Raw genomic sequence first — 9,337 nt, 5'->3', positions numbered from 1 at the left:
CCTCTAAAGCACAGGACTTAGTTAGGGTTGTAACTCAAGTACTCAGAGCTGCAGCTGCTACACAGCGGCATTTGCAAAAGGAGCTATTAAGTCCAGGAACAAAAAGCCAAGTCTTTAAATACAAAGGGTAAGGACACAGTGAGCATCTATGTCTTACATTCTCCTACCCTAATCTTTTTCCACTTACTGTTTTAAATCAACTTTAAATAAATGCTCTCCTCTTAAAGAAAAAGTTGGATGTCTAGACATCTATAATCTTTTATTACTAGCCTGATAAAATATACTCATATTAAATTTAGAGGCTGAATTATCCCTACACAAGAAATAAAAGTCTTATAATTTTAAGTATATAGTTACCTGACAATGCAATAGTTTCAGTCACCAGTAAAAAGTTAACAAGAACAAATTAAGAAATCAATCTCATAAAGAGTGAGAGTTTGAAATTACCTACATATGCATTTAAATCTCAAAAAGACTATGTTTCAAAAAAGAACTTCAGTTTTTGCAAAAAATTTGGATGAAATTATAATCTTTCTTCCTCTTAAAAAAGAACTGCTGGCTATATATCCTCCAGAAAGCTTTCAGAAATACTAATAAAAATTCCTGAAAAATTCTAGACTAATCAGAATGAAGCCTCACATGGCTTCTCTTTTCTGTTCAAGAATTATACTTTGGTTCACTCTGTTACATTTCAGTGCCTTCAGCATCAGACAGCCCGGGCTCCTTCTCTGGTATAATGCTGGAAAAAAAAATATTACTGGGGCAAAATGACATTAAACATGTATTGAAAGTTTAAAAGTCTACTCTGCTTGGCTCATATGGTTTTAGACGTCTGTAAGGTAAGGACTTATGAATATAAAGTCAACAAAACTATGGCTGAATGTAAGTACCCAATAAAAGCTGACAACCAAATATTAAAATAATAGAAAATGCTAACTTAAAATGAATAGCTCTACTAAATAGTACAGTGCTTTAGTTTAAAAAAAAATAAAAAATAAAAAAACAAAGAACACACCAGCCTTTATTTCTGAAAACAGGGCACAATCAGATAAGGAAATATTTCCAGAAACTCACAATGACTTCACATTTAAATTAGTGTTTTCCAATCTTCTGTTATATATAGATCTGAAATTCTCACCCTCTTGGATCCTTCACAAAGTAACTTCCACTTGAACCTTGAGATATTCTTTCTGGCAAAACTCCAAATTCTATAGCTTGCTCTGCTTTCAATATAAGATCAGCAAATTCTGGATCATCCGGGAATGTATTCAACTCTGCAGAACCAGTAACTATTGCAATTAGAAAATCAATGTTAATATAGAACATGAAGAAGAAAGACCAGTTATGAGAATGCTTATGGTATGGACATGTAATTTTGGAATTGTATTGTATAGGTTCTTTGATTCTCCCCCACCCCTTCTCTTTAGCTTCAAGCAATGACACATGGAAACAAGATCCCCCCCATTTGTCAAAGTAACCACACTAATGCCTTATATTACTTCAAACTCTCGTCTAGTGATTTTGTCCTTCATTCTACCTCAGTCTCCAACTGCAGTCATACCTCAGATCTGTCACTACCTGTGCAATCTCTTCACATTTTCAACTTCAAGCACTGCCAATTTCTGAAGCTCACACCCTCCAGTATCCTGAGCTCTAAGATTCCTCCATCCCACTAAGCCATCTTGGCCCTTGTCTTCACCCTTTAGTGTCCTGACTTCCCTCCCTGGTCCGTCATCATAGAGCATTCTCTTCTCCCTTCCCCTCATCATGATCGCCTGGAAAACCCCAATTCTGATAAAACCCAACTGTCTGCTACTATGCATGTGCAGTCTCTCTGGTAAGCACGGCATGTTTGTGTCCCCCCAAAACAGGTTGAAGCCCTCACCTCCAGTGTGATTATATTGGGAGATGGGAGTTTGTGGGAGATAATGAGGCTTAGGTGAGGCCTTGCAGGATTAATTTTAGAACTTGCTCATTCTCTCGCCTCCCTGTGGGGACGCAGTGAAAGGCCACCACCTGAGAGCCAGGAAAAGCCCTCACCAAGACACTGACCATGCTGGTCCTCGGATCTTGGACTTCCCAGTTCTTCCAGAACTGTAAGTAATCAGTCTGTTGTGTAAGCCACCCAGTCTGTGACATTTTGTGACAACAGCCTGAGCTAAGACAACTCCCCCATTACACTGGACAACTATTTCATACCCTCGATCTCCTCAAACCCTAACACCTCCTCTCTCTCAGCGATGACCTAGCTTCCAATTTCACTGAAAAGCAATCAGAGAAAACTGTTAGCCATTAGCACCACATCCCCTGCCTTTTACCTGTTACTACAAATCAACTGTCCAAGCCCAACCCCTTTCCGGATACTCCAGGACGCTGCTTCAGCAATTCTTCCCTGCATCAATATTTCCCTCTCTATGGATCAATTCCATCGCCAAACAAAGCATGCTATACTTTTGTTCATCTTAAAACAAATCTCTCTTAACCCCAATATGCACTAGACACATCCTCATTTCCTTGCCCCACTTTATAGCAAAAGGCTTCTACAGTTATTTCTATTTACATGTCCAGTTTTTCTTCTTCAAGTTTCTCCAGAATTCATTTCCATCAGGCTTTTTTCTCAAACACTCCATTGCAATAATTTCTGTCAAGGAACAAAGTGACTCCCACATTGCTAAATTCAACCTCAGAACTCATCTTCTGTGACCAACACACCATGTGACTCTGTGGGTCGCTCCCTCTTCCTTGAAACACTTTTTCACTTGGCTACTGGGATGCTGCTCCTCCTATTTCACTGCTCCTCTATTTCAGTGTCCTTGATGGCTCACTTTCATCTATCTGACCCCCCAGGTCCAGTTCTTGGTCCTCTTCTCTTCATCGGCACTGATGATCCTAAAGCCTTTTCTGCCCTGAGCCCCTTACTACTGTATTCAACATCTCGATGTGGTTGTTTCATCGACAGTTCAAACTTTACTTTCCCAAAGCCAACTCTTTGCCCTTACCAGCCCTCTCATGTTTCAGTCCCAGTAGCCCCAAATTCAGTTGCTGGAAACCCCAAATATTCCAGTTGCTCACACCAAAAACCTTGAAATCACCCATGACCCCACACTCTCCCCCCGCATCTAATCCATCAGCAAGTTTCACGGCTCCACCTTAAATAGCCAGAAGCCAGCCATTCCTTACCAGCTCCATGCCTTCCGTGTGCTTCAAATCACCATCAACTCTTGCCTAGATTATTACAAAGTCTCCTAGCTGGTCTCACTCTTTCACCCATGTCCTTCTTATCCTCACCAGAGAAGCTATAGTAATCCTTTAAAAACAAGTCAGATCATGTCACTCCTTGTACAAAATAGCCCCAGAAGTTTCCTCCATCTCATTAAAAAAAAACCCAAAAAACAAAAAACAAAAAAACCACCACCACCAAAAACCAAGAAGCAGATTCAAACCCTACAAGTCCTATTAAGGTTTCCAAGGCCCTACTCAACCTCCCCTAACCATCACTTCATTTTTCTGTTTAGTACTTATCACCTATTATATAATTTATTTATTTTGTGAGCTCTAAGACAGGATTTCTTCCAGTGCTCTAGTCTCAGAACTTCACAGTTCCTGGCATATAACAGATACTCAATAAACACTTGCAGAAAAAGCTAATTATTAATCATGTAAAATGCCAGACAAGCCCAAATTATTCACATGTTTTACTGGAAGACATTTTAAGGCTATTATGTGCATTCAAACTCAGAAAATTCAGAACACAGACTTTCCTTAATTTAAAATTTGCCTAATTCAGATAGAAATAAAACTGTTGTTACTAATTTTTACATGTCTGTGCTGAGAAAGATATTATAGAAAAGGGAGATTGGGCATATTTAACCTACTTTAAAGAATAAACAATTCAAGTATTTTAGTCATGTCTACAAGTGATACAGTGATTTCAAATCAATCTTATATATGCCCTGAGAGTCCTTAAGAACAAAAGGAGGAACTCTGTCTTTCTTCTTGAGTGTATCCCTACCACCTGGAAGAGGATTCAGCATTTAGTGGATATATTTAAATATTTTATTTAATATTTATTAAATACTTAATAATTTTACGAAATATTCAAATATTTAATAATTGAATTAATGAAGTATTATTTATGTCCCAGAATGTGCCAGTAATCATTATCAAACGTGATTTCTTGTAGATCAGGGTTCTTTGTAAGAAAGAAGGTGCAGTTAGTCGCATCTCTCCTGCCCTGTGCAGGTCTCTCTTCGCCAACCTTCTCCCTTTGCAAATTAGCAGGGGCAGCTCTCCCCCCAAGACTGCCTACCTGTGTCTATGCAGGCATCTCTAACAAACCTGCCTGTCAGGGGCAGCTCTTTCTGCCCGCTTGTATCTATGCAAGTGTCTTTTATTCTTCTCCTCTCCCTTTTTATAACAAACCTGCCCTTTTGGATATTAAAAAAAAAAGAACGTGAAGTTATTTATTTCAATGTGCTGTCAGTAATGGTGCACTTTCTGTACGAACCGCTGGGGGTCTTTGGGTCAGTGTCTACACATTTAAAGAGAAATCCTGCCTTTTCTTCATTAGCCTCTTTTGTTTGTTTGAGAATATATATACTTCTCTCTTCTCCAGAAATAAAACCTCTTCCAGTTTCACTCAATGTCCTAGACCTGCCATCAGGAGCAAAAGTCTACTTACTCCTTTCTTCCCAGAGGTGGCCCTTCAAAAGAGCTGACAATCATATCATATTTCCCGATCTCCTTTATTCTCCACCTCTGTCCAGACGGAGGTGTTTTCCACACCCTCCCCTTTCATGCCTCAGTTTTTCAATGTGCCTATTTAAAACATGGCCTTTAGGCTGAGCACCCATTGCAGAGAATAAAGACCCCTGACAATCTTGTTACTCATCAAGAGATGCTTTTGCAGGATGTCGGTTGCTCAGTAGGAGTCCTGTCATATAGCTAATTGACACTGAAATGGCTAGTCTCTTAGGCAACTCTTGGTTGCTCCCACTCTGTACTTGAGCATTTCTTTTGGAGTGCAGGCTTTGACATTATTATTTTAAATGTTACCAAATTGCTCTGTGGGCCAAGTTTTATGAGTTCATGGCAGATCCTGCCTATATGGCTCTCATGGAGCCCATGATCACACTCTGGACACAATTCCATGTCAATCAAAATCAGATCAATCAGAACCTTTCCTATAAAATCAGTATATTCTGTCCTTAATTTTTTTTTCTTATTGAGCAACTCGTTTGGATAAATTAGATCATTTTCCCACATGAAAAGTGGACATTCTTTGAAAATATTCTGGATTTACCATAACAATCCTAAAGGTACTTAAAAGACAACTTTATCTAATTACCACTAGGAAAAAACAAAAAAGGCCACATCGGCAACTATTCTAAAATCAAAGTAATTGTTCTTTAGTTGATAACTTTTTAACAGACTCGTAACTCACAATTACATTCTGCAACTTTCTTCCCCAAAGTTAAGGAAAAAACTCCCCAAAGTTATCACAGTTTGAAGACTATTAGGGTTGGAAGGTTTCACATCATTATTTCCTTGGACTTTTAATAGCTGAAGGGCATGGTTAGCTACATTTTCTTTTATTTTCCAGTTAAAATTACTGCTACCCCAAATTAAAACCTAGTATATTTTAATTTGCTTTTATATCAAAGGTTTTAATTTGCGTCTATATCAAAGAATATTCAAATTTTCTGAGAACCTCTAGTCTACCTCTGTGTACTCCAGTTCCAGTCCTATTCAAGCACCTTACTTTTCACAGGACATCCAGCCTACCCTCTGAACCTTTGCCCATGCTATCCCATGTACATGCCAAGGTTTCTTCCTGTGCTAATTCTTATTCATCCTCCAACTCCATCTGATCATCTGTAATGCTACAGCAAAATGATCTCAACCCCAGAAGGGCTGAGAGATCTTTGTTTTGTTTTCTGTTATATCCCAAGCGGCACATGGCAGCCCCGAAGAGCTTGAGAATTATTAATAAACTATCCCTCTGACCACACTTGTGGGTTATTACTGGTCCTTCGGTAAGTAGAAATTGAGATGAATTAATTGCATAAACTTTTATATTTAGTTGTGTGTAAGTACGCTTGAGAACTTGCCAAGTTTTTATTTCAAATAAATGCATCAAAATGAACTCTTCCTCACAGGAAGGATGAGACTAAATCTCACCCACTGACCAGAATGCTCTCTAAAGAGAAGAGTAGGCTGGCTCACAAATTTGCTGATCAGAACCCTGCTCCAGGGTCTCCTGACCTTGAAATCCAAGGTGTGCCTCAATGGAACCCTCAGCTTTCTGTGTGCAGGTAACGTCCATCATCCATTGAAAGTATGCCTCTAAGCATGCTCATATAAAGTGTAAGCTTAGAAAGACACACATCCTTTGAAACTTAGGAGTTTTTATGAATTTTAACATTGTTCTCTAATTGTTAGGCTCTCCAACAAAACTGATAAAAAGTGCTCCTGGTTTGTATCAATTAACTAGGGACCTTGAAGTCACTTCACCTCTCTGTGCTTCCTTAACATGAAAAAAAAGAGTATGCTTAAAATTAAAAAATCGGGCCTCCCTGGTGGCTCAGTGGTTGAGCACTGGGCTGCAAAGCTGCCCGCAGCCTCTGCAGCGCCGGTTCAATCCCCGGCCACTGGCGAGGGTCCCACATGGCGCGCAGACCTCTCCTGCCACCGTCAGTCTGTCTATTCTGTTCCCCGCTCTGTCTCTGGTGAATCCTCTCATCCCCCCAACCTCCCCCGCACATCTGACTGTACCCAGTGCTTGTATAAATAAATAAATAAATCTAAAAATAAAAATTAAAAAAAAGTTATTAAAAAAATAAAGTTGCCTCCCCTTTAAAAAAAATTAAAAAATCACTTCATAGGGAAGGTTATGAATCAATATGTGTGAAGCACATAGATGTCCTGCACATACTGCCATGTATTAGCTATCATCATCTTTATTACTCTCTCAGTCACTGATTAAAATGACAACCAGAACAAAGAATGCTACTAACGCTACTTTGACACTGATCTAATGCTACTTTGAACACTGCGGTTTATGCTGATTCTAGACTTTATCAAATGCCTTATTAAAGATAACACGCACGTGACATTTTCCCACTGGCTAAAGTACATAAACTTCCAGTTTACATAAACAAAATAGTAAGGTAGCATAAGTGATGCTAATATTAACCTAAGCTTCTTAGAACTAGAGGTGGCTTCATGGAAACTGAATGGCAAAGAATGAAGTTAATGGATTCATTAAAAAAAAAAACAACCCAAGAAATAACTGAACCTAAAATCTAGTTAAAATACTCAATCATAAACTTCTTAGGAGACTGGTTTGAAATTTTTAAAATAGTTTTTGCAATTCAAAGCTATTTTAATATCCATTAAAAATAAATCTTTCTAATAAGTAACCAAAAGTCACAATTACTTTATAATACTTGGGAATCTCCAGCAAAATGGAAAAAGTGCTAGACACAAAGGACCAACCAGGCAGTTCTGGGGTTATCACTTCCTGTGCGACTGACTTTGGCTTACTTCTAGAATTCTGTGAACCACAGTTATTACAATTTTACTCATCATCAATCCTCCTAACAAGAATGACTGTGAATAACAACTAACTTGATGTGCTATGGTGAGAATTAATGAAATACACTGCAAAAGAGCTTAGCAAATTGTGACACACTAAGTTACTACCATAAAGGAGGAATTTCTTTTCAATAATGCATTTTTATTTCAAATGCTATTCTCTATCTTTTTAGCCTTCTCTAGCCTTCATATTGTTTGTTCACAAAACCTCACTTTCATTGAACAAAACAACTTTCAAGGTTTTCCGTTACTGCAAAATCTAGCTACTCCAGGTAACTTGGGATAGAGCAAGGAAAGCTAGTCCAGAGATCTTAAGCTATTTCACAAAAGTCTAAGCAGTACACAACCAACTCATTGAGACGGCTGGGTGAAAAGTGGGTCCCTTCGTGACCTGTTCTCCATTTCAAGTTCTGTGAACTGTTGTACTACCAATGCAACCTTAGCTAACAAAATCATGGCCGCCAACTTGCTTTCAGGAGGGTTTGCTACAGCTTCATTTGTCCAACGCTTGGATTGGAATGTCCACTTCCCTTGGGCCTCCCCGGTTTATTTCCTCTACAATAAGTTTGACTGTAAGTTCGACTTCAACTTGAACAGCCTGTTCTACCCACAATGCTTCTCAATATAGAAAGTTATTTGTACACTTGTGGCAGGACAAGTATCTAACAACTCCACAAAGACCAAACAGCACTGGTGAAATGGACACTTCTGTAGTTTTCTTTCAGCCTGCACATATGGAGTGACTGGGCACAGCACACACCTTATCACGCCGAAAACATCTTAACCACCAGCAAGCAGGTGCTGTCACCATTTTACAAGCCCGCTTGTCATTTGTCTATGTCACTATCAAATCAGCCTGCCTCAACTGTGTGTGCCCCAAACTCACTCCATCAACAACACACAGCCAGGCCTGAAAAAGCATGCAGAAATGTTCCAGCCTTCCAACCACTTCCCTGTGGCCTGTGGCCAGCAGGCCCCTTAACAGCGAAAAAGGTGTTTGTTCCTTTTTTTTTTTTTTTTTAGTGCTGTCACCATTTTACAAGCCCGCTTGTCATTTGTCTATGTCACTATCAAATCAGCCTGCCTCAACTGTGTGTGCCCAAACTCACTCCATCAACAACACACAGCCAGGCCTGAAAAAGCATGCAGAAATGTTCCAGCCTTCCAACCACTTCCCTGTGGCCTGTGGCCAGCAGGCCCCTTAACAGCGAAAAAGGTGTTTGTTCCTTTTTTTTTTTTTTTTTAAGACATACGAATAGAAATGACTCATAGAAATGAAAGCAAACTTTGCAAGAGAGAGAGTGGACAGAGAAATTCAACCGCGTCTGCTGCCTCTGGCTAACGTCACAATAACAACCCTTAGCAGAAAAAGTCTTTGAAAGTGTCTTTGCAACCAGAGCTGACCCTCCCCGCTGTCGTCCCCTCTGCAAATTCCCACCTCAGGGAACTCTCCAGCTAGCTCGGCCTTCTGGGTTCAAAACTCAAGTCCAACCTCGGCCAACAACTCACTTCATCCCACGGTGTCGAGCTTTCCTTAATGCCCGATTCCAAAAAACTGAAACTCCCTTAGGGGCTACCTCAAGGCTCAGAGTTTAGGGACAGGTAAAGGTCTCAGGTGCGGTGGCCGCCAGCCCGCGGGGGTGCGCGCGGACAGGGGGGCAGGCGCGCAAGCCAAGGGGACCCCAAGCCGGGCCGGCAGCCGGCCCGCGGCCACGGATCCGGACGGGGTGCCGGCGAGCCG

This window comes from Talpa occidentalis, unplaced genomic scaffold, assembly GCF_014898055.3.
Source record: "Talpa occidentalis isolate TD23 unplaced genomic scaffold, MPIMG_talOcc4v2.1 talOcc4.6, whole genome shotgun sequence".
NCBI lineage: Eukaryota > Metazoa > Chordata > Mammalia > Eulipotyphla > Talpidae > Talpa > Talpa occidentalis.
The sequence above is the reverse complement of the archived record's forward strand: the minus strand, read 5'-3'. Positions refer to the sequence as shown.